Source organism: Momordica charantia, assembly GCF_013281855.1.
Source record: "Momordica charantia cultivar OHB3-1 chromosome 1 unlocalized genomic scaffold, Mcharantia_2.0 BLBB01000001.1, whole genome shotgun sequence".
Classification (NCBI taxonomy): domain Eukaryota; kingdom Viridiplantae; phylum Streptophyta; class Magnoliopsida; order Cucurbitales; family Cucurbitaceae; genus Momordica; species Momordica charantia.
Window position 1 is genome coordinate 5,382,383 of NW_028275157.1, and position 26,668 is coordinate 5,409,050.

The 26,668-nt window shown below is 36.6% G+C and overlaps 2 long non-coding RNA genes and 1 pseudogene across 2 annotated transcripts; all 3 read right to left on the bottom strand.

Moving 5' to 3' along the window:
- Positions 1–551: 551 nt before the first annotated feature.
- LOC111020117 (uncharacterized) lies at positions 552–13,388 on the bottom strand. Its single transcript, XR_002602620.2, has 4 exons — positions 12,515–13,388; positions 6,348–6,409; positions 5,084–5,653; positions 552–4,852 (listed from the first exon to the last, which is right to left on the bottom strand). It is a non-coding gene; the product is annotated as an uncharacterized LOC111020117 (long non-coding RNA).
- Positions 13,389–16,324: 2,936 nt separating this feature from the next.
- LOC148213158 (secreted RxLR effector protein 161 pseudogene) lies at positions 16,325–16,888 on the bottom strand (annotated as a pseudogene).
- A 2,122-nt stretch (positions 16,889–19,010) lies between these two features.
- On the bottom strand, positions 19,011–22,221 carry LOC148213159 (uncharacterized). The gene is made up of 3 exons (XR_015791589.1): positions 22,010–22,221; positions 19,327–20,169; positions 19,011–19,232 (listed from the first exon to the last, which is right to left on the bottom strand). It is a non-coding gene; the product is annotated as an uncharacterized LOC148213159 (long non-coding RNA).
- Between the last annotated feature and the right edge of the window lie 4,447 nt (positions 22,222–26,668).

Genomic DNA, 26,668 nt, shown 5'->3' on the forward strand with positions numbered 1-26,668 from the left:
TTTGATGCAAAACATGGAAAACACAGTATGTTGGGAAAATGCACCAGGCGCAATTCCTGACTTTTCTTGGGATTTGAGTTCTACTCTTTCACTACCGCTTTTGGTTGCTGTAGAGGCTAGGGTAACCTACAATCATATTCCTATGTGTGATTAAAATCCTAGAGAATATCTACCAACTCATTTGCATTATGGGTCAGAGGACCTATGCCTAGAACCATATTTTATGCGCTTATTCCTAAGTCACATCCCATATTGGTTTCCTATTATTTTACCTAACGCACCATTCCCAAGGTTGGGCTTCGGTGTATAAATCAAGTTCCCACTGGCCAAATGGAAAAAAGACGTAAAGAAAAGTTTTTAGAAACCGACCCAAAAAAGTGTCAGGCGCAATCTGGCCAATATCCCGAGCGTGTTGAAAATCAGATTATTTGACTAAGGCATTCCACAAGGAGGTTGATAACTAATTTAGAACATGATTAAATGAAAGTAAATGCACGAAAACATAAAGAAAGTATTTTTCATTGAATTTAAATGAATAAATAAGCCGTACAAGAAGTTCTAGCTTGACCCTCTTCTCTCGCGAGCGTGAGGGGAGTTGAAACTCGCTAAAGAACTTTAAAATAACAGAATGAACAAATAACGGAAGTAAGAAACTGAATTAAAAGCTCTACGAAAGGTAAAAGCGTGAAAAACAAAGAAATGAACAACTAGAACATGAACATAAACCCTAAAAACGTGTTCTACGACTAGAGAGCATCTAAAAGAAGATGAAATGAAGCTTGGAAGGGATGATTTGTTGAGGGATGGATGGCTTTCTTTTATAGCACCATAGGTTTATTGAAACTCCCCTCCATTTTAGGTGGAAAAGGGTTGAGATTCACCTAACCACCTCACGGTTTTGAACATGTGGGAAATGTCCTCCTTGCCCGTCATTAATAAAAATGTGCGTTTTGACAAATTGCCCTCCAAAAATGCGCCAGACGCAATTCTGCAAAAGACAGAATTCTGTTATTTTCTTCCAACTTTGACCGCATTTATCTCATATTTTTCCTAAAGTACTATAGTTTGACTTTTATGCATAAATAATCTATGTATGTTCTACTTTAAGAATATGTGGTCCTTTTTGGCAAATAATAATGGGAAATTGGTCAAAAATGTGGTCAAACAGGGCTACCGACACATGTTTCTGTAGTAAAAAGTCAACCCTAACAACTCCTCTCCCTATTTACGGGTCTTCTCTTCTGCTTTACAGGTTGGAATGATGGGTCTATGTTGAGGCGATGCATATCCTCGTGGGACCACGCGAAGACGTCCGAGTTGGATCTGAGGAAGTTGATCAGCTCCTCCCTATCAGTGGCCCCCAACTTGGTTCCTATACTTACTTGTCTTTCGCGGCTAAGCAAAGGAACAAAGTCGAGCTCCTCTATCGGTGCTGAGACTCCCTTTTACCCACTTTTGGTAGGTCGGCCTCGGATTTTAGCAACTCGTCCGAGTTGGCTTGTCCTTCTAGGGCGCATACTGATGACGCTTTAAGCGCGGAGGCATATCACTCCCTTGAAGTTTTCTGCTCTCCTCGGACCGTGCCCACTCCATTAGGAGTTCAGTACTTCAGGACTTGATGAAGTATTGAGGGAACGGCCCGGAACGAATGGATGATGGGTCTCCCGAAGATGGCGTTGTAGGCCGACCTGCCGTCGATCACGGCGAACTCGGCCATCTGTGTTACTTGTGTATCATCTTGCCCAATCGTGACCGGTAAGTCAATACACCCTTCTGGAGAGATCGATTCTCCAGAGAATCTAACCAAGGGTGTTAGACTCTTCTTCAGTTGTGACCTGGTCTATCCCAAGGCAAGATATGTTGGAAGGGACAAGATGTTGGCAGATGCGCCTCCATCTACCAGTACTCTTCGGACCAGGACGTGATCGATGAGAGGAGCGATCACAAGCACATCATTACGGGGCAAATGGACCCCCTCTAGGTCGGCATCGTTGAAAGTAATGGAGGAGGTCGGTCTCTGCTCCTTGATGATGCACACCTCGCGTCTAGCTCCTTTCTTTTATTTCCAGATTGTCCCCCACTTGGGCCTCCGAAAATGGTATTGATGACCGCTGGTTGGCCATGCGAGGTGGCGTCCTGGAACGCTTCCTCTCTTCTTTCTTTGAAGTAGCCATCTTGAATGAGGTCTTCAATCTGGCGCTTAAGTTCCCAGCAGTTTGGCGTATTATGGCCGTGATCACGATAAAAACGATAATATTTATCTTTATTGCGCTTCTCTGGGTCTCCTCGGAGCTTCTCAGGTCGCTTTAGGAGCTTTTCCATCCCAGTCTCTTCAATGTTTGTAAGTATTTCAAAGATTGGGATGGTGGTCGGAGTGTAATGCTCATAAGATCGGCTTCGGTTGTGACTGCTATCTGACCTTCGATAATCAGCTTGGCTGCTAGAGGAAGATGGTCCCTTGTCTTTGGATTTGGAATAGGCCTTTCCTTTGTCCTTGCCAGTCCTCCCCTGGTCGATCTTCTTTTCTGGTCGGCCAGTTTTGGTTCGGAGGAGCTCTTTGCCCATCAATAACCTTCTTCACCTTTTGCAGGACCTCGGAAAAAGTGGCTGGGGCTTCTTCTCTGAGCTTCACAGTTAAGGTCTCATTCGCCAGGCCGGTGAGGAAGTAACACATGGCTGAATCATCGGAGCAATGCGCGACCTTCAGCTGCTCCTCCTTGAACCTTGTGATGTACTCTCTAAGCGTCTCACCCTCCTTCTGTCTGATGGCGGCGAGGTGAGTTGCTGTCTTTCGTCATAGTGCCGGGAAGAGAATTGACTGATGAACTCTTTCCTCAGCTGGGAGTAGGTCGAGATCGACCTGGCCGGTAGTCTTCGATACCACAGGCGCGACACTTGATTGCATCTGTTGCCGCCTGAAAATCCATGAGGCCTTCGAAGACCTCAACATAGTCTTTTGGGTCCTTAGACCCATCATAAGGCTTCATGGTGGGAGTTTTGAACTTCGGAGGGAATGGAACCTCCAAGATGTTCGAGGTGAATGGTGATTCTCCCAGGTCGCCATCATCGAACGGACTTTCTTTTTTCTCGCACCGAGCCTTTAAGGCTTCAACCTGAGCATCGAACTTGCTCTTAAGCTGGTCGAACTCCTCCCTTGTGATCACTCCCTCGAGAGTTGTCGGATTGTAAGAGGACTCGGCTTGCTGGTTGGAATTCTTGTGCGAGCAGGACGGAGACCGTCCCTTTCGGAGGGACGAGCTTCTCTTTCTGTTGAGATGCTCGCGGAGATCGTCTCTGATGAGTGTACTCTTCATCTTCATCTCCTCCAGGGCGCTCTTCCTCGACTGGTCCGAGGTGAAGACCTCTTTGCTCGCACACCTCGTCGCGTGCCGCCCAGTCTTCAGATCGAGACCCAGCACCTGCGGCTTGCACCATCTCGTTGTACATCTCTTCCATAGTGCGCATCTGAGTGCGCATTGCCTCCATTTCTTTCTGGAGTGCATCGAAATTCTCCTTAGTAGGAGCTGGGGCTGGTCCTCGAGTGGTTCTCATCGAGACACCACCTCGGCTGCGATTGGCCTTAGACGGTTTTGGATGTGCCGGTGGCAGGACGAGCGTGGTGATGCGTGCCGAACTGCGGAGAGGCTTGATCCCAAGGCCTTCATGAATCTGTCCCTCTACCACTTCTGCCTCGACCTCCCTCGGTGGCCATCATTGGCAGCCAGAGCTCTTCGGTCGGCCGTGTTAGTTGAGTTTGCTGGTTGAACCATCTTTCTTCACACTTTTTAGACCGTGATGACTTAGATTGTCCTTCCCACAGACGGCGTCAAATGTTTATGCAAAGAATTGCACAATGCTGTTAAACGAACCAAGCTCGAACCCGGTCCCCGGCTTGACCTGAACTCAAGAATGAACCTGCACAATAGGGCAAATTCTTCGACGCTCAAGTCAGTATAGGTCGGACTCAATATTAAGTTCGAGGTGAGATTCGATACCTGAGCGGGAAATGAGGCCCTCTATTTATAGGTGGTGGGTCCGACAGTACTCACGACCGACGTTTACCTTTGTCCTTTTTCACGTCAAACCTGTCGGGTTTGAGCAGATCAAACCGTTCCAGGTCGGACCGGGGCTTTTTACACTTAGCCTTGTTGATGGGCGAACCCAGTCTCCTCAGCAGGTTCGAGGTGGACCTGGGATACTTTATTCCTTGAACACCAATGAGCGTCCTCCACGTGTCCCAGGTATTTTTACCCCCAAACACACTCGAAGAATTCGGGGTGGTCTAAATTCAAGAATTCCAGGACTAGACGGATGCAAGAGTAATACATTTTCAACTAATGCTTAATTGGGCACAATACATGCAATCAATCTCAGTCAATTGCTGAACTTCCGTCCTTAACTACCATTTCATCTGCAAAACTTAAATCTAGAAAAAACACTTCTTGCCGAAATTGACCTCTTGTCAAACATTATAAAAAATTTGCTACAGAAATCTTGAAGTATATAAACAACTCAAACGTATGAAACTCACATTTTCAACTACAGATTGGCTTTTATAAATCATAAACCAAAAAAAACGAATTAATGAAAGTTTTTATAACTCATCTGTTTATAAAATCTAAATTAAACAACATCTCCTAAGCTAACGGTTATATTTCCTAAACAAACTCACATTTTGTATGTTGTATTGAAGTGTTTCCATAGCGTGTAAAATTTGTGGTGATCAAAAATACATCTATAGGAAGAAGGTTAGTCGTCTATGACTTTTTTTCAACTAACATATTCTGGTCCCCTTGGTCACAAGCCTGAATAAGATGGATGGATGCGAGCCTCACCTGTCGTTGCATCAATCCTGCCACGTACACATCCATTTTAAAAATGTTTAATTGATTCAACAAAAAACAAGTTCCATTTCTAGTGATATTAACAAGCTTTAAGTAAAATTCTTAGATTCACAAATACTCTATTTGACACAAATATGGTCAAAGGACTGGAGTAATTTGTAAAAGATTATTAATGGATAAAATTCAAATGGAAAAGGTAACAAACACCATATTCAAACATCAAACTAACTGAAAATTACCGTGTGCTTTTCTCCTCTATCTTGTGAGCCAGTACGCTCAACTAGGAGAATTTGACGTTGATAGTGTTTGGGGAAGGGAATACCCTGGACGCGTGGAGGACCCCTATTGGTGCTCCAAGATTGCTCATGAGTCATGCCCAGCTCGGATAGCCGAGATGGCCGCCACTAACGTCGACAAATGCTAAGTATGAGGGCCGAGGTGAACCTGGCCCAGGTCTGACCTACCGGGGAGCTCGGTAGAGGCTGATGTGAGCAACTGTCTGCGGCGTGATTATCGGGCGTAACCGTCGGTCCCGAGGTTACCGGGTGTAACCGTCACGAGATTAGCGGGACTACCACCCATAAGTAGAGGACCTCACTCCCCGATCAGGTACGACGATTTCTGGCCTCGAACTAAACTTGGAATCCGACCTATACTGACTTGATCGTCGGAGTGCTCACCTTTTTGTGCAGGTCCGCCCAAGTGTTCAGGTCGGTCCGGAGGCGGAGTTCGAGCTACAATCGAGAACACACTGTTGTGCATATCCTTCCATAAACAGATAGAATCCTAGCATATTTGGAACCATTAATCTACAATGAAAAAGGTAAATACATATGCCGACGGTAAGTTTTGATAAGCTTGATTTGACCTCATTCAAATATACAAAATGACACTATCAAACTCTTCAAATTTTATTAGAATCAGCCTCTCATCGATCTTCTACAAGACATGACACTAGTAAGTCATTTGAAGACATCGTAATGATCTTCAAATATATGAAACAAAATGAAATGAAGAATAGTTGATGAGAAACTAGGGTGTACACGAGTTGGATTGGGTCGGGTTGAATGATTTTTTGGACCAACCCGAATTTTTGGGTTGGTTGCTTCAGTGACCCAGTAGAACCAAATTTATTGGACAACCCAACCCAACCCTTATATTTTCAGGTTGGGGTTGGGTTGGGTCACCGGGTTGCTTCTCTCTTTTTTTTTTTGTCTGTCTGTCTTTGTGTTTACGAATTCTCTCATAAATTTACAATATAATTTTGATTGGCTGCTATAAGAAATACTAAGCAATAAAACACAAAAGTCAGCAGAAAACAAAAAATAAAATAAAAATTCCCCATATTGAAAATTTTCTAATTAGATGAAGACAAAGAAATACGAAAATGATCCAGAAACAAGAGATGTTGGGCAGATTTGAAACAAAACATGCTGAGGTTGGGTTGGGTTGTTTTTTTTTTAACTATATTGCAAAATTCCAAAAAAAGAAAAATTCACTCACCGTCAGATGTGAAAGGGAAGGGCGATCATGGTGGAAGAACAGCAGCGATGGTAGATGGACAACTGCAACAGAAATAAATCGTAAGAGTGTGAGAGATGGTGAGATCGAGATTGATAGGTAAGATTACGAGAGACAGAAAGGTGAGATCGAAATTTGAGAGAGACAAGAGAGTGATTTTCCTTCGACCATTTTTCGTTCTATCCTATGACCATTTCTCCTCCTTTTTGACCATATGAGAGAAACAGAATTTAACAAACGCATGAAAAGATGAATAGTGGAAAAAAAGAAGAGAAATATGGTATGGGCTAAATGTTTTTTTTTTTCAATTTATTAAATAAGCTCTTCAAGAGACGCATTCAGCGCGCAACGGACGGACTTACGGACGGAGTTACGACACCCGTTATTCCGTCCGTGATGGGACTAGATGCATCTCTAAGATGAGATGTGAGTGAGGTTTATTAATAGAAACATCTTAATTAGGGTGTTTAATAAAAATTAGGTTGAGATGTGAAGGAACTAAAAATAAAATTAAAAAAAAAAAGTTAGATGCTTGTTAAGAGACGCATCTAGCCTTAGCGCTAAATGCGTCTCTTGAAAATCCCTTCAATTTTTCGAAAAATCTCAGACGTTGGTATCAATGGTGGGAAGGGTCAGCAAGCTGTCATGCCATCGAATTTCGCCGTGGGGCAATTTAGATGTTTGGTTCCTCTTCTGTTGGTCCATGGACATTGGAATTACCATCGGATGGGCTACATGATCTTGCACAATTTTTACAGAAATGCTATGTTTGCGCTTGTTTTATTTTGTTAAGTAATCCCTATCTAGATTACAAAATACAACTAAACAATCATGAAAGTAATTGAAAAGAAGGAAATAAAAACATGTTAGTTTAACACAAGAAGCAAATTATTACAGCTTAGCATGCTTATTATTAGAATATATATTAGTATATTTTACATTCTTGTCAATAATACGTATTCATTTGTCCTTTACCTTTCCCTTCTAGGATTAGGTCAACCTTGTATATTTGTCTATATATAGACTTCAGTAATGAGAATAAGATCTATCTGGTTCTCTCATACCTTAGTTTCTACATCGTATCAGAGACCTAGATTTTCTCTACATTCTTTTTTTCACCCATTAGGGTGTTTTGTGCCCATTAGGGTTTGAAGTTTGGAGCACTTTCTTGCAACTGTTCATTAGTATCCTCATCTGTCGCTGTCGTCGCCACTGCTACTGTCGTCGTCACCGATCGTCACTATCAACGCCGCTCGTCGTTGTCGCCGCCTCCGACGAACGCATTCTCAGATTCTTGGTTCGTGGGTATTCGTCGCCGCCCATCGTCGTCCATTGCCGTCTTTCACTGCGCTTCACCGTCCGCCATCATGCCTCACCGTCAGCCGCCGTCGTCTGCCATTAGTTGCCGTGCGTTGTGGATTTGTCGTGGTGTCTTCCTCGCAACCTTTATTTTGCTAGGGTTGTAATTGTGCAACAATTGGTTAGGCCGGTTCGATTTGGTTCATCCAGTTCAGGTTTGGTTCGGTCTTGTTCATCACATTCCGATTCAGTTTGGTCTGATTTATACCGGTTTGTTTCGATTCAATTGGTTTGGTTCACTTGGCTCTATTCAATTGGTTTTGTTCGATTCCCTTTCCTCTTTCAGATTTGGTTTAGTCTGTTTCACTGCAGTTTTTTGTTTGTGTCCATATTGTTGAAGTTATGATCGAGAAGAAATTAATGGTAACGAATTCTGCGGAAGAGTTTGCTAAATTCCAACAGTATCAAGAGTCATTGATGGCATCATCTTATAATCCAATTACTGTTATTGCTGATTCAGGTAATACCAATAAATGTCTTATTTCCTCCGCGTCGAAATGGGTCATTGACTCTAGTGCTACAAATGATATGTCAGGTAACCCCAATTTGCACAGTTCATCTCTCCAAAACTCTTTCATTGACCTTTGTTTTAAATTTTCCACAATTTTATTTTAATTTGATCTCTGTCAGTAAACTTACTCGTGATCTCAATTGTTGTGTCTTATTATTTCCTGGTTATTACTTATTTCAGGATCTTACAATAAAGAAGACTATTGGTAAAGGGCGTGAATCTAAGGTCTCTACACGTTTGATACAAAAATACCTACAGCCACTGTTTGCACTCGAGTGCCAACTCCTTTTGAAGAACATTGTCGTTTGGGTCATCCATCTCTCTCCGTGTTAAAGAGTCTTAGTCCTCAATTTCATAGTTTGCATTCTTTAGACTATGAGTCATGTCAATTTGCTAAGTTTCATCGTCTCAGTTCGTATCCTAAAGTTAATACACAAGTTAATGCTCTCTTTGAATTAGTGCATTCTGATGTTTGGGGTCCTTGTCCTATTGAGTCCAAAAATGGATTTCGGTATTTTGTTACTTTTGTCGATGATTTCTCTCGTGTAACTTGGTTATATTTGATGAAACATCGTTTTGAGTTACTTTCTCATTTTCGTAACTTTCATGCTGAAATTCGAACTCAGTTTGGTGGCTCTCTTAAAGTCCTACGGAGTGATAATGCTAAAGACTATTTTTCTGGTGCTCTTGGCTCCTATTTAAGTGAACATGGTATTATTCATCAATCCTCGTGTGTTGATACTCCGTCTCAAAATGGAGTTGCATAAAGGAAAAATAGACATCTTCTCGAAACAGCAAGGGCCTTAATGTTTCAAATGCATGTTCCAAAATACTTTTTAGCTGATGCTGTTTCGACGACTTGCTTCTTGATTAATCGCATGTCTTCATCAGTCTTTAAGGGTGAAATACCTTATCGTACTTTGTGTCTTACACAAACTTTATTTCCTATTAAACCTAAAATATTTAGTTGCACTTGTTTCGTTCCAGATGTTCGCCCCCAGCTCACCAAATTAGATTCTAAGTCATTGAAATGCATTTTCATTAGTTACACTCGTGTTCAAAAGGGTATCGATGTTATTGTCCTGATCTCAATAGATATCTTGTCTCTCCTGACGTTACGTTCTTTGAAGATACTCATTTTTCATCGTCCTTGAGTACCAGTCAGGGGGAGCAGTCACAGGAAGATGATAACTTTCTTGTCTATTCTATAGTCTCTACTTCTACTGAAGAGCTTCCTAGCAATACATCTCCCTCTGCACCTGATCCTTCTCTCCCCACTATTACTCAAGTTTATTCTCGTCGGCAACATCCTACAGACTCATGCCCTATACCAGCAGCTTCTTTGCCTGTGGATCCAAGAACGAGTGATGACCTTCTATTGCCCTTCGAAAAGGTAAGCATAAGGTACTTATCCTGTTTCTTTTTTTGTTTCATATAATCATTTATCATCACCTACTTGTTCGTTTATTGCATCCCTTGAGTCTGTATCTATTCATAAAACTGTACATGAAACTTTGTCTCATCTTGGTTGGCGGGCTGCTATGTTGGAGAAGATGACTGCCTTAGATGACAATGGTACTTGATATTTAGTGTCTCTTCCTACAGAAAAGAAACCAATCGGTTGTAAATGGGTGTTTGCTGTTAAAGTTCATCCGGATGGATCAATTGTCTGTTTGGAAGCTCGCCTTGTTGCTAAAGGATATGCGCAGACTTACGACATTGATTATTCTGATACTTTTTCTCCGGTTGCTAAATTGGCTTCTGTCAGGTTATTCATTTCCTTGGCATCTATTCATCATTGGCCCTTGCATCAGCTTGATATTAAAAATGCATTCCTCCATGGTTATCTTCAAGAAGAAGTGTATATAGAGCAACCACTAGGTTTTGTTGCTCAAGGGGAGAATGGAAAGGTATGTCGCCTTCGTAAATCCTTTTATATAGGTTGAAACAAAGTCCGCGAGCAGGGTATGAAAAATTCAGTTAGGTGATTGAGAATTTTGGAATGAAGAAGAGCAAGTCAAATCATTCTATTTTTTATAAAAGATCTGAGTCTGGTATTATCTTATTAGTTGTATATGTTGATGATAATATGATTACTGGTAATGATACATCAGACATCCTATCACTCAAATCTTTTCTAAATAGTTAATTTCATACTAAATATTTGGGAATGTTGAAATACTTCTTAGGAATTGAGGTAATAAGGAGCAAGAAGGGGATCCTTTTACCACAAAGAAAGTATGTACTTGACTTGTTAATTGAAACAGGAAAATTAGGTCTCATTTGGTAACGTTCTCGTTTCCTGTTTCTGAGAAACAGACATGTTTGGTAACCAATCCCGTTTCTAAATTTTGAGAAACGTTTCCGAAAAGGGGACCAATTTTTGGAAACTATGAAAAGTAGTTTCCTTTTTGCCATTTTTGTTTCTTTATTTTGTGTCAAGGTGCTATTTGAGATTAAATAATATATTTGTCACAAATTTTAATAAAACCATCAATGGTTTGGTGGTGCATATGACCTTAATTGAATAAGAGCAATAGGGTTTGAACTCGATTGGATGCAAAATACTTTTTTTTTTGTTTCTTTTTTTATATTTTATATTTTTTTAATCTCAAATGTTTTCAAATTTTATTTTGATGGAAAACTATTGTATTTTGTTAAACAAAACAAATTATATTTTTAAAATTAAAATATTTTAAAATTTTATTCTTTATTTAAACTAATAATTTATACTTTTATTTCAGTTTATATTGTAAATTATATTTTTTAATAAACTATAAATTTGCTTTTTATTTTTGTTTTATATTTTTACTTAAAATATTTTGATAATTTATTCTTTATTAAAAGCAATTATATTTTATTAAACAAAAAAATTTCTATTTTTTAAATTATAAATATTTTGAAACTTTATTCTTTATTTAAGCTAATAATGGATACGTTTATATCAAATAAATTTATATTCTAAATTATATTTTCTTTAATAAATATTATTCTTCGAGTCTATGTTATATCTTTTTATATTATATTTACTAAATTTTATTTAACTAAAAATGAAAATTAGCTAACCTGAGTAAGGTATAAAATCTCGGTCAATAGATTGTAGTAGGTTCAAATTCCACCCCTACAAGTTGTTGTAAAAAAAAAAAAATAGAAACAAGAAACAGGAAATAGTTATCAAACAAATTTTTGTTTCTATTTCTTTCTTTTCAAGAAAATAGAAACATAAATGATTACCAAACATATTCCTATTCTAATTTAAAAAAAATAGAAACAAGAAACAAGAAACGAGAAACGAGAAACAGGAAACGAGATCGTTACCAAATGAGCCCTCAGCTGCTAAGCCACGTAGTACTCCAATAATGTCTAATTTACAACTTACAAAAGAATGGGAGTTGTTGAAAGATCCTCAGAAGTATAGGAGATTAGTAAGGAAGCTGAATTACCTTACAGTTACTAGGCCTGACATAGCTTATCCAGTCAGTATTATGAGTCAGTTTACGAGTTCTCCTACGACTGACCATTGGGCCGCATTGGAACATATTCTATGTTATTTGAAAGGTGCTCCTGGAAATGCCATTTTGAATTTCTTTTATTATTTTAATTGTTTTGTTTATTTTATTTCCCCGACTTTGCCTCATTTCAATCGTCAATTTTACAACAGACACTAAATAATCAAAGTATTATATTCAAGTCAAACATGAATTCATTTTAGAATAATATAAAATAAAACATTTTATTTGTCCTCAAAGTTGATTTCTTCAAAGTTCAAGGTGTACACATCATTCATTGGGTTTGTAAATAAAATAAATAAATGCATACGGTTTTGCATATGTCTCTATTTTTATCATTTTTAATAATAAAGAATTTTTTCTGACTCCTGTAGTGTTAATTATTTTCATTAACTTGGTCATCAATTTCCCTCTATTCTCCACATTTCAAAATTTTGTCTTTTTAAGTTTAGCTCTTAAAATCTATTTTTTAGTTCAATATTCTTAATACTAAACAGGGGTTTTATGATGTTGGGTTTGTATAGCTTGCTCACCTTTCATTTGTAGATTTACTCATTACAAATTAGGAGTTTATTTTTATTTTATTTTAATACTTACCACTCCACTCATTTTAGGAGTTGAAATAGTAATGTGATGGAATAAAATACATACATGCGCAGCGGAAACGAGCAAAGATCGAAATAAGAATCTAGATGCATATTCCAGCCTAGATTTAAATATCCATGATCATACATTATGATGATTAGAGAAAGGGAGAGACAATTACATACCTTTGTAGCTTTTCAAACTTCTTCAAATAGCTACAATGATCACCACCAAGAGATCTTTCTAGCTATTCTCAAGTCTTGGAATAGAATGGTGGGACACTTTTAGGGAAGGGAATTTTGAGAGACATATGGAGATAAATGAAGCTATGTAAGCTTTTCAAAACCATCAAAATGACAAAAGGTTCCAAGAAAAAAAAATGTTTGAACAAAGGTCTTCTTAAATAGGCAAAATTACATGCAACTCTTGTATATCTAAGTTCACTAAAAGCTTAAAACACATATTTCACTCATGCATGGCATGACTAAGTGTCAAAATGCATGTCTAAGTTTACCAAAAGCTTACAACACACACTCCACTCATGCATGTCATGGTTAAGTGTCAAAATGTGGATTTTTGAAATTATTTAAATGTTCCACTCCATGCCTCTGATTATGAATCTGCATTCATAATTTCAATATTTAAATCTTATTTAAATATTTTGACCAATTTTCTCAATTGATATCATATATCAATTACTTAATCATATCTCATATGATTAACCATGATTAACCTAATTCGAATGATTCGAATTATTCCTTCAGATTATTCCAAGTTTATTCCTATATGAGCTAGCCAGGGGACCTAATGGACCTACATATCATGAACTTCAACGATCCGAGATTTACCGGTTAAACTCTTTAACCTAGTTAACCAATATTCGTTAACTACCGAGTCACTCCACTAAAGCTCGTAGTTGCACTCTCCTCACTGTAGATATATTTGTTGGGATTTATGCCCTAAACTCGTGGTTTGTAAACATAAAATAAATATTCATTCAACAAAGTTGTTATTGATAGAATTGCATTAACCCAAATCCAATAAACTAACATCGTAGGTTATGTGATGTAACTGGAACAGTATATAACAGATATACAGTATATATTTAATATACAGTATATATATACAGTATATATTTAATATACAGTATATATATACAGTATATATTCGATATACAAGTGGATAATGTTCAAGTAGTAACCTAAAAGGTTTATAGTATATGGATAAGGTTGGGAACCTTATCCTGGTAACACTATGGATACAGCCCACTTTGTAATAGTTACAAATGACTTGATCCAAGTCGTTCGTGTGGAGACATACGAGTGGGGGTATCCTATACAATGAGTTTGTATAAGACCGGACCACGAAATATACAATCTTTAGTTGTAACACCGTTAGCTAAAAGATTAATATTTCAATAGGATGACCAGGTAACTAAATCTCAATCCTAAGTGAGTTATGACTCTTGCCTGTTAGGGCTCGTCCCTTGATTTGTATGGGTGAGAGTGGCCCGAGTCGCCGACTCAATATGCCTACCATTTTGAGGACGACACCGAGTGGAGAGCTGGGAACATAACTACACAAGATGAAATTCATTCCTTCCCAACTTTAGGGTAAGTAGATGAGTGTTCTCTTAAGTGCTGACTCCGGAACTTCAACAAGGGGCCCCACCCTCTCACTAGCCCGAGAGGGACTTCTGGTTATTGGTTGAACCATAACCGGGTTGTTCATTAAAGGTCAGTGGTACTTAAGGCATAAGATGTAACTCAGGGGTAGAACGGTAATTTGACCCAACTGTGATTACGAACACTCGTGAAGGATTGACTTACTGTTAATGGTCAAAATCCATAGACGCAAAATATTCTACAGTGAGAAGAGTGCAACTGTGGGTCTTTAGTGGAGTGACCAACAGTTACCGAATGTTGATTAATATGGTTAATGAGTTTAATCAATTAATTTCGTCTCGTTGGAGCTTCCGATCTGTAGGTCCATTAGGTCCCCTTGCTAGCTCGTAAAGGATAATTAAGAACAGTTAGTCTTGAAAAGAATTTGAATTGTTCAAATTAGTTAAAGAGAATTAAGGTTAATTGCATGAGATGCAATTATAATGTATGTTGATACATTATAATATAAAGTTAATTTTGAATTTGATTCAGACAGATTGAAATTAGAATTTGATTATAATATAGTTAATTAATTTAAGTTTAATTTAATTAAATATGATTTAATTAAATTAATGTGATATATTGATTTGGTTAAATTAAATTAGATTTAATTAAATTAAATTAATAATTCTTTTTTTAATTAATTAATTATTTTAATTAAAATTTTTTTAGTTAAAATAAAAGAAAATAAAAAAAAAGAAAAGTGGGAGAAAAAACTACCACATTCCACCATTAATGGTGGAAAGTGGGGGAGGTTTTCCCATTTCAAAAGAAAAGAAAAAGAAAGGAAAAGTGGGAGGAAAACCTACCGCATTCCACCATTAATGTGGTAGGTGGTGGGGTAGTTGTGACTTCCCCACCATTCTTCCTCCCTTGTAAAAAGGGAGATTCTCTCCTTCATTTCCTACAACAAGAAGAACACAAGGTTCTCGGTTGTTGAGTTTCCGTAACTCCAACGAGAAATTTCTCTCTCTCAATTTCTCAATTTCGTTTCAATAATAAGACGGTCCCCACAAACCGAGTTCTTAATATCCAGAGGATAGCGAGGAAGACTTTGTGGTGGTGTTGGTGTCTACATTGAAGAGGTGTCTTGAAAGGTATGTATCACTAACTTTTTGTTATTCATGCTTACGTGTCTTTTCTTTGTTGTAATTCTAAAACAAGATCGAAGCACACGCATTCGAGCGCTTCCGCTGCGGGATCCGATCCCAATAATATTATGTCTATTTGATATAACCATGATCGGTAAGTCGACCCTTCACAAGTTGTTCGTAATTATAGCTGGGTTAAAATACCGTTTTACCCTGTAATTACCTCTTGTTCCTTAAGTCACACTGATCCTCTAATGAACAATGATTTGTAGTCCAACTATCAAATAAAAAAAATCCTCTCAAACTTTTTGATGAGGGTGACGCCAATTGTTCAAGACTTGGATTCAGCCCCTAAGAGAACAACCTTTCTACTATCCTAGAAGAGGGTAGGAGTGAATTTCTTCTTGCACCCTATGTCCCTAACTATCTACTTGGTCTTACCCCTGAAATTTGAGGCTTATTGAGCCGGCGCTGCTGAGCTGCTCTCACCCATGCTGATCTAAGGATAATCTCGAGTAAACAGAAGTTCATAGTTAGCTTAGGATTAAGATTGAGTTACCTAGGCCATCAAAGTCGAGATAATTAGTTTTAGACAGTAAATGGTGTTAAAAAGTAAAAGTGACTATCTCATGGTCGGTCTTATGCAAAATCTTTGCACGGGACACCCCCACTTGCATGTTTCCACATGAACGAATAAGGATCACATCGTTTGTACTAGCTACAAAGTAGGTCGCATCCATAGTGTCCCCAGAATAAGGCGCGCAACTTTATTCCTATACTATGGACCATTTAGACTATTAACCTTGATCCACATTTATGTCTTTACATAAAGTTTTAATCTTACGTAACAGTCTAGGATCCTTAGTTTATTGGATTTGGATCTAGTAAGAACATTTTATTGGATCAATAACTACTTATTAATTATAAAATTCAATAACAACTTTATTGAATGATAAAAGTATATCTGGCATTTACAAACTATGAGTTTTAGGACATAAAACCCAACAAACTCCAACTTGGACTAAAACTCCAATGGCACATATTATTGAGTTTAAGTGAGAAAATACAAAAAGATCGGTCATACATCAGTTACACATCTAATTATTCTCTCACTTGTCTTAGTTTACAAAAATTGTAGTCCTAGAATCTCTAGGTGACCCTCACACCCTTTAGCCGAGAGGGCCTTAGTAAATGGATCAACAAGATTCTCTTCCGAGGTTATCTGAGTGACAACCACATCTCATCGATGTACTATCTCCCTGATGAGATGATATTTCTGCTCAATATGATTTGCGCACTTATGGCTTCTAGGTTCCTTGGAATTTGCAACTGCTCCACTATTATCACAAAAGATAGTGATAGGTAGATGCATGTTTGGAACGACTTCCAGATCAGCCAAAAATTTCCTCAGCCACACTGCTTCCTTTACTGCTTCACAAGCAGCTAAGTATTCAGCTTCCATTGTCGAGTCCGCAATGCAAGTTTGCTTTACACTTCTCCACACTAATGCTCCTTCATTCAGAGTGAACACTGATCCCGATGTAGATTTTCTAGCATCTTTATCAGTCTGAAAATCATAGTCAATGTATCCAGTAAGGATTAGATCCTTACCACCATACACGAGCATATAGTTCCTCGTTCTCCTATGATATTTGAGGATATTCTTAACGGCAGTCCAATGATCATATCCTGGATTGGACTGAAATTTACTGACTATCCCTACTGCATAGCTTATGTCAGGTCTAGTACATAACATAACATACATTAAGCTTCCAACAGCTGAAGCGTAGGGAATATGTCTCATCCCCTCATTTTCTTGAGGTGTTTTAGGACACTATTCCTGAGACAGGTGAATTTCATGTCTAAAAGGTAATAAACCTCTTTTGAAATTCTGTATCTTATATCTAGACAACATTTTGTCGATATAAGTTGCTTGAGACATGACTAGTGTCTTGTTCTTTCGGTTTCGGCTATTTGGATCCCTAGAACATGTTGTACATTTCCCAAAGCTTTCATTTGGAATTGTTTATCTAGCCATTCTTAACGTCAAACAGAAAACCTACATCATTCCAAATGAGTAGGATGTCATCAACGTACAAAACTAGAAATGCTACAGTGAAATTGACGATTTTCTTGTATACACAAGGTTCATCAACATTTTGCTCAAAGCCATAAGATTTGATTGTAGTATCAAATCTTATATTCCAGGACTGAGATGCTTGCTTCAATCCATAAATGGATCTCTGAAGCTTACAAATCTTTTGTTCTTGGCCCTGTTCAATGAACCCCTCTGGTTGGACCATATAGATACTCTCTTCAAGACTTCCATTTAGGAATGTTTTCTTGACATCCATCTGCCAAATTTCATAATCATAAAAAGTGGCGATGGATAAGAGTATCCTAATCGACTTTAGCATGGCAACGGGAGAGAAAGTTTCCTCATAGTCAACTCCCTCTCTCTAGGTGTAACCCTTTGCCACAAGTCGAGACTTGAAAGTCTCTACTTTACCGGCATGGTCTCGTTTTCTCTTGTAGATCCATTTACAACTAATTGGGTTTACGTCATTTGGCTGATCTACAAGAACCCAGACCGAATTGAAATACATTAATTCCATTTCGAGGTCCATGGCTTTTATCCATTAGTCTCGGTCCACATCATTCATCGCCTGTTTATAGGTTGATGGATCCTCTATGTCGTCATTCGGTATGACGACTTGAGTTTCAGTTAAACCCAAGTAACGGTCAGGCTAATGAACAACCCTCCCACTACGTCAAGGCATTCTCAACTCTTGAGAAGGATGTGACTGACCAGAAATGCTAGTTCCATCAACTACTTTAGTTGATGAACTAGGTCTTGCTATAGTGTTATTGGACATCTCATTCAATACTAGCCTACTGCGAGGTTGATGACTCCTAATGTGGTCTTCCTCTTAGAATGTGGCATTTGTCGACATAAATACCTTATTCTATTGAGGATTATAAAACAAACCACCTTTTGATTCTTTCGGGTAACCTACAAATAGGCATAATTTTGAACGTCGTTCCAATTTCTAAGGGTTTTGCACTAACACGTGTGCGGGGCAGTCCTAAATCCTAAAGTGACGCAAACTACCTTTATGCCATTTCCATAGCTCATAAGGTGTTTCAGAAACACTCTTACAGGGAACATTGTTCAAAATGTAAACAGTAGTCTCTAACGCATGTTTACGAAAGGAATTGGGTAACTGAGCATAGCTCATCATAGAGCGAACCATGTCTAACAAGGTTAAGTTTCTTCTTTCAGATACACCATTCTGTTGAGGCGTACTAGATGCAGAGAGTTGTGACTGAATTCCATGTTCTATCAAATAGTATTGGAATTTCAAGTCCGTGTACTCTCTACCTTGATCTGATCGAAGTGTCTTTATTCATTTACCTAATTGGTTTTCAACTTCTGCCTTATATTCCTTGAAGTTTTCAAGGGTTTCAGACTTGTGATGCATTAGGTAAATATGACCATACCTAGAATAATCATCAATGAAGCTGATGAAATATTCATACCTACCTCGAGCTCTTACGTTCATCGGTCCACAGAGGTTTGAGTGAACAAGCTCTAAGGGTATCGTGGCTCTAAGATATTTTCCAGTAAAAGATCTTTTAGTCATCTTTCCCTCAAGATAGGATTCACACGGTGGTAAGGAGTCATCTTTTAACCTATTTAGAAGTCCACTCTTAACCAGCCTTCCAATCCTATTGAGATTTATATGTCCAAGTCTTAAGTGCCATAAATAGGCGTTAGAAGAAACCTTTTGTCTTTTATTATAAGTTTCGACTGTTCTAAACATCTTAGTATTAAAGACAAAATTTGTTGTAGTTGATCTTAACTTGTATAAGTTGTTTTCGAGTATAGCAGAACAAATTTGAATACCTTTTATGAATATGAACGCTTCATTTATTTCAAAGATTATTATATACATTTGTTTTAATAAACATGAGATAGATATTAAGTTCCTTTTCATAAGAGGAACATACAAAACATTTTCTATTAAAATGAATCTATCTTCAAAAAACAACCTTAAATCCCCCAGTGATTTGGGCGACACAACCTCTCCAGTTTCAAGTTTGATACTTATCTCGCTTTCTTCCAGCTTCTTCCAAGAACTAGTTTCCTGAAATGAGAAACAAATATGGTTAGTGGCTCATAAATCTAATATCCAGCTTCTTCCACTAAACATGTTTCAACAACTAGTAAATTGTATTTACTTGTTGTTGCTTTCTCTGCCTTCTCCTCAGCAAGGTATTTCGGGCAATTTCTCTTCCAATGCCTGTCTTGGTTGCAATGGAAACAGATTTCCTTTGCAACATTCTTTCCCTTGTCAACTACGGGAGCCTTCGTCTTTTCCTTCTTATTCATTTGAACATTTTTGTTCTTTGAAGGTCTAGCTTTTGTTTTAGAGGTCGAATCTCATTGGTATTTTCCTTATGGTGGCAACGTTTGCCTCCACTTCCTTCCCCTTAGCCTTAGTAAGGTTCTGGAAAAGCTGGAGCTCAGTTAGAAGAGTTGTCAAGTTGAATTCTAATTTATTTAGAGTAGCATTGGTCTGAAATGGTATGAAGCTCTTCGGAAGAGACTCCATAATAAAACTTACTTGACTTGCCTCATAAATGGTGGCCCCGTTCACTTCAGTAGTATTGAAGTGGACCATCATGTCCAAGACATGTTCTCTAACAGAGGTCCCCTCCTTCATATGCTAAGTTGTAAACGTATTTTAGTACCTCAAGGTCTATGAAGGTTGCCCGAACATCGCCTTTAATGAATCCATGATTTCCTTTGCAGTCATCAAGGGTTCATGTTTCTTTGCCAATACATCAGTCATGCTGGCAAGAATGTAGACAAAGGCCTTATCGTTGGCATTGACCTATCAATCAAATGCTTCCCGAACATTTCGGTTGACATTTGCGGCATAGGTTTGAAGACATTCCTCAGTTAAGACAAATCGTAGGTCATCGACGACTAGTATTGTATTGAGATTATTTTTCTACGTTGAATAATTATCTCCGTTCAATTTTTCCGAAGCTAAGAGTTGAACTATTGAGCTATTCATGCTGAAAAACAAACATACTTTAGATTAGATATAAGTTCTAAATCTAATTTTAAGTTTAGCAAATTCTAATAAAGTACCCAACTTTTATTTATATTTGCAACGATACTTCAATGGTTTAGAACAACCTCCACCGAGGGGCAGTCGACCATTCCTCCATTGAATCAAGACAATCTTAACTAAATGCTAATACTAGAATAACTCTTATTCCTATAGCCTTTAGTTATCATTTGGTTTGGTCAAGAATATACTAACTCTTAATAATTCTTGTAAGTGTGACCTTCCACTTTCATACTTCTAAGATTATGATCAATATACTTCCGAAATTGGAAAGTCAAGATTGAAAACAAATCTAAGAAGTCCTATCCTTTTAGGAGTTCACGGTGTTCCAAATCCTATAATACCACCCTCCGATTGGTAAGGTCGCTCCAGGGCAAACATGCAGGCGAATTATAGGACTCTCATGGTGCGATCTAATGGAAGAGACCGTAGGATTTTGTTGACACTAATCCTTCACCCATTTACTATGAACTACTTCCCCTATTCACCCTGTTCATAACTCATGCAAACACTCCCGAAGTGAGGCCGCTCCCAGGGCAGTACGAAGCCAAGCATGGATCTCACGTTGTGAACTCTTAGGGACGCTAGAGCTAATAGTACGTTACTAATTTCCAGTTGAAGTGTTCTAGACAGTTTATGGTATACTTTCAAGTTAGGCATATATTTAGGCTAAATAAACATATCCTAAGACTAAGTGATTGATCCAAATATAACTCTTATATTAGATTTAAACCTACGATGTCTAGGTGATAAACTAGTTTTTATTACCTCAGACCACTCATGCATGCTCATGAAATTGGTTAATATAACTCAAGAACCGACTCAATCTCCAGGTAGGGGGTGTTTCGTAAACCCTCAACTTAAATATCCCCAGCCTTAGACAAGATTTTATCGGGTGAGTGTTCTTGTTTTACCAATTTATGAGTTGACGACCTAGTTTTGCCTATGAAAACTTTGCATTGGTCATTTAACCCTAAGTGAGCATGTATATTATCTTTGTTATAGATTTTAATGTCTATCTCTTTTATAGCACTTATAAACTATAGGCATGCTCCATAACCATACATTCAAATCATAATTTGAACTTATCATGCATACTATACATTATAACTACTTATAACATATCTAATGCATGATACATGCTTAATCCTATGGTGAGATTTTAAATCTAAATGACATACATTATGCACATTCAAGATAAAACATTTAATTCATACATTCATAATACATAATTAAATCAATAATTAAATTGGACCAATTTTGGCATCCTTACTGCTAATTTAAGCTAAATTATTACAAAAAAAATGTAGAGTCTTGAACTGGCTCAAACTCTTCAAACCGGACCAAAAATGTCTTACAAAGACTCGAACCGAACCTCAAAGAACCAAAACCAGACTGAAATGGAGGAAAACGGAATCGGGTCTGGAACCAATTTTCAGCTTTTGTCTCTCTCCCAATTTAACTAAATTACATCATAATTTCAACTCTTTGAAAAAAAAATACAAATAAAATGACATAATTACAGGCCAAAATTAAGAGAGACAAAACCATAATATATCTAATTTAATTCAACCACAACATTCATCAAATGAATTTGTACCCACCATATGCAAATTAATGTTATTCTAGATGCTTTGATACCACATCATGGAATAAAATACATACATGCGCAGCAGAAGCGAGCAAGGATCGAAATAACAATCTAGATGCATATTCCAACCTAGGATTAAATATGCATAATCATACATTATAATGCTTAGAGAAAGGGAGAGAAAATTACATACCTTTGTAGTTTTTCAAACTTTTTCAAATAGCTCCAATGAGGACTACCAGAGGTCTTCCTAGCTATTCTCGAGGCTTGTGTTAGAGTGGTGGACTCTTTTAGAGAAGGAAAATCTGAGAGAAATATGGAGCTAAAAAGAGTTATGTAAGCTTTTCAAAACCATCAAAATGGCAAAAGGTTCCAAGAAAATAAAATGTTTGAACAAAGACATTCTTAAATAGGCAAAATTACATGCAACTATTGCATGTCTAAATTCACCAAAAGCTTACAACACATATTTCACTCATGCATGACATGACTAAGTGTCAAAATGCATGTCTAAGTTCACCAAAAGCTTACAACACACACTTCAATCATGCATGACATGGTAAAGTGTCAAAATATGGATTTTTGAGATTATTTAAATGTTTCACTCAACAAGTTAGTGGAATATTCTACCAATTTGGTTAAAAACATTATTTTAATCTTCTTAGTCAACATTTGACTTTCTCAGGTCAAAGTCAACCATTTGACTTTTTCCGAAATCTGACTGTTTGACTAAATCCATGCCTCCGATTATGAATCCGAATTCATAATTTTAATATTTAAATCCTATATTTTGACCAATTTTCTCAATTGATATCATATATCAATTACTTAATCATATCTCATATGATTAACCTAATTTGAACTATTCGAATTATTCCTTCAAATTATTGCAAGTTTATTCTTATATGAGCTAGCCAGGAGATCTTATGAACCTACAGATCATGAGCTCCAACGATCCAATAATTACCGGTTAAATTCCTTAACCTAGTTAACCAACACTTGTTAACTACCGGTTCACTCCACTAAAGCTCGTAGCTGCACTCTCCTCACTGTGGATATATTATGTCCATTTGATATAACCATGATCGATAAGTCGGCCATTCACAGGTTATTCGTAATTACAGATGGGTCAAACCTTTTGATGAGGATGGCGCCAATTGTTCAAAACCTGGATTCAGCCCTTAAGAGAACAACCTTTCTACTATCCCAGAAGTGGGTAGGAGTGAATTTCTTCTGGCACCTTATGTCCCTAACTATCTACCTGGTCTTACTCCTGAAATGAGAGGTTTATGGAGCCAGCACTGTTGATCTCCTCTCACCCATGTAAATCTAAGGATAATCCCGAGTAAACAGAAATTCATAGTTAGCTCAGGATTAAGATCGAGTTACCTAGGCCATCAAAGTCGAGATAGTCAATTTTAGACCGTAAATGATGTTAAATAGTAAAAGTGACTATCTCATGGTCGGTCTTATGCAAACTCTTTGCACGGGACACCTCCACTCGCATGTCTCCACATGAACGAATTAGGATCACATCGTTTGTACTAGCTACAAAGTGGGCCGCATCCATAGTGCGCCAAACTGTATTCCTATACTGTAGAATATTTATACTATTAACTTAAAATTGATCCACAATTATGTCTCTACATAAAGTTTTAGTCTCATGTAACAGTCTAGGATCATTAGTTTTTTGGATTTTGATCTAGTAAGAACATTTTATTTGATCAATATATAATAACTACTTATTGATTATAAAATTCAATAACAACTTTATTGAATGATAAAAATACATCTGTCATTTACAAACTATGAGTTTTAGGACATAAAACCCAACATAATCATTATAATTTTCAATTATATATAATAATAATAATAATAATAATAATAATAATAATAATTTATATTTTAAATGAATAAAAATTAAAAAATAATTAAAATAATTAAAAAAGAGATGGAAGTTGATTAAATAATAATAATAATAGTCTTCAAAAAAAATTAATTAAAAAAGAATAAATAATAATAATAATAATTCATTAATTAAAAAGTTAATTTGCTTTCAAAAAAAAATTAATTAACGAAGAAAAAAAAGTCAAAAAACTTAATTAACGAAGAAAAAAAGCCAAAGGCTAACTCAAACCTAGGCGTGCTACTAACAAAGTGGGCTCGAATCTCTCCGCCAACAAACTATTTCATTAATTAGCTGCTACTTTTATTATTAATCGTTTCTTTTCATTTTTAAGACCTACGTGGCAGCTAGAGACAATCTACTTGCATGCGCGCCAAGTTGGTCGTCTCTTGATGAGACCACCATTATTTAATTTTTTTAAAATTAGACGTGGCACCAATGGAGTGTCACGTCTTTGGTCGTCTTTTGAAGAGACGACCAAGTGTTGATGTGTTTCGGTCGTCAAGAGACCATCTATTTTTCAAACATTATTATTGGAAATAATTTGGATAGTGGCATATATTTGGAATAAGTTTTAGAAATACCATTATTTAAAAAAAAATCTCTTTATGATGCCATTCCACAATCTAAAGGGATTAGTACATTGATAGGCTATTTAGAGACTATAATTACATAAAAGGATTTAATGTACAAAATTTACAGTTTTGGCATGCAATAACCCCAATTTAAGATGATACCCAACACACAATTTACCAGTATATCCTTTTGTATTTATACCTAAATATCAAGTATTTTTTAAAAATTCAAAATTCATTATTTGGGAGGTTAGAATTTAAATCCCTTAATTTATGCCTAATTACACTTTCCAAAAATACCAATTACCAAATCCCCAAAATCCTCATTCTGCCGCTGTTTCGAAAAAACCTCCTCCTTCTACCATTTTTTTCCCTCTCCTTCCATAGACACCATTTTTATGTCCGTTAGAGCTTCTTCTTCGTCCCCGACTGCACGTCGATCGTTCGAGCACTCCTTTTATCCCGAGCTTTGTTTCGTCGCCGATCGGAAGGCCATAGCAGACCATAGCTAGCAATAGCATTCCGGAGCAAACCGTTCCAGCTTCTTCTTTGTCGCAATCAATCCCTTGATATATTTTATATTTATCATATAGGTTATCTTGTAATGGTTTTTGATTGTGTTTGCCGTTAATGGTATAAGGAGTAATTCATAATAATCAAGCTTCATGTGTTAATTATGGTTTGATACATTTTATATTGATTATATCCTGATGTATTTTATATCTATAATTAACAACCAAAAGTGTAGTTAATGGGATGTATGTTACATCTATGAATAAGTACAATGTTAGTAGTTGATGCGTTGTGTTTTATATCTATAAATAAGAAACAATATGGTATGTTATATAATTTTATGTGATCCGTCAATACATATCGTTTATATCCGTCTGCTTCTACTTTAGTTATAAGATTATATTCGGATATATTTTATATATATCATTAAGTACCAAATTGCAAAATACACTCCAAATTCTATTGCTTTTTGTTGCAGCTGAAAACTTTTGATGTTATACTTCATTTATCAATATTTTCCATTGTTTTATGTAGGTTTATATTATAGAAGTAATATTGATAAATCCTGAGAAAAAAATTTAGGAGTGAATTAAGGGATTAGTGTTGGAAATTGGTATGGGACCCACGGATTATGTTTACCATTTAGGAATTGAAATATTTTAGATTCGAAAAAGAAAAAAACAACTATAATAAATAAAAATGCAATAAATAAGGGTAAAATCGGTATTATAAAAAAATTCTATGTGCAGAAATCTAAAAGTGTACAATTGGAAAACTTTAGACATATGTGAAAATAAGTTTCTAAAGCAGCCCTCGAAGACATTAACTCCAATCTAAATAGAACGTATGAAAATAAAGTTCTTCTTAAATACATAATTTTATGTTTAAACTTTATACTTTTTTTTCTAAACGAAAGGAAGATAAACAAAATCTGAAATTGCTTTCTCCTGAATCCACACAAGAATCGAAAAGAAACCAGTCCCCCACACCATCGGATTGTCTTCTTTTGAAAGGTGCCAAAATTTTTTTTTAGTACAACAAGTGGGTATGAGAGAATTCGAACTCATGACTTTTTGGTAAAAAAATATATGTCAATTACCGCTCAGCTAAGCTCATATTGGCTCCTTTCTACTTCAATTGAATCAATTTCTAGGTAATCTTGATGATCATCTTGATTTTGTAAGTTCCAACTTTCTATATATATATAGTACAATAAGTGCGAGCGAGAGGATTCCAAATCATGACCTCTTAGTCAGAGACAGGTTCCAATTATTAGTTAAGAACATGGTGCTAGTTTCAACTTTATACTTATTTTATACTTATTTTCTAAAATGTTATCATTCATTGGCTAAACTATATTAATTCTATAATTGGTAATTTGGTAATAAAGTATTTCAATGGTAAGATTAAAAGCATTAGCCATGCAAGTCAAAGTCAACGTCCCCCTCAAATAACGGTCTCCGTTCCATAAATATGTAAATATTTTATGTTTACTAGAGATGGAAAACTATATTTTTCTAAATTTGACCGATCACACAATTTCTTATTATTTTTAATTATTTAAATTACGAGTTTTCATTATAAAAAATGAAATTAACATGAGTCGAGTCATTCATCAAGTATTCTGTAATAGTAATGTTTTGGATTATTCCATTAAAAAGAAAATTATTTTGAAATCTGATTGGATAACTCAAGTGGAATTTCTTATGATTTTTTTTTTTTTTTTTGTTTAGAAGAGAATAGGAACAAAATTGAACATAACAAAATTAAAATAGAGACCTGTCTTTTATTATTATTATTTTTATACCATAAATTGAGACCTATTATGAACATTATCGTATAAAATAGATGTCCAACC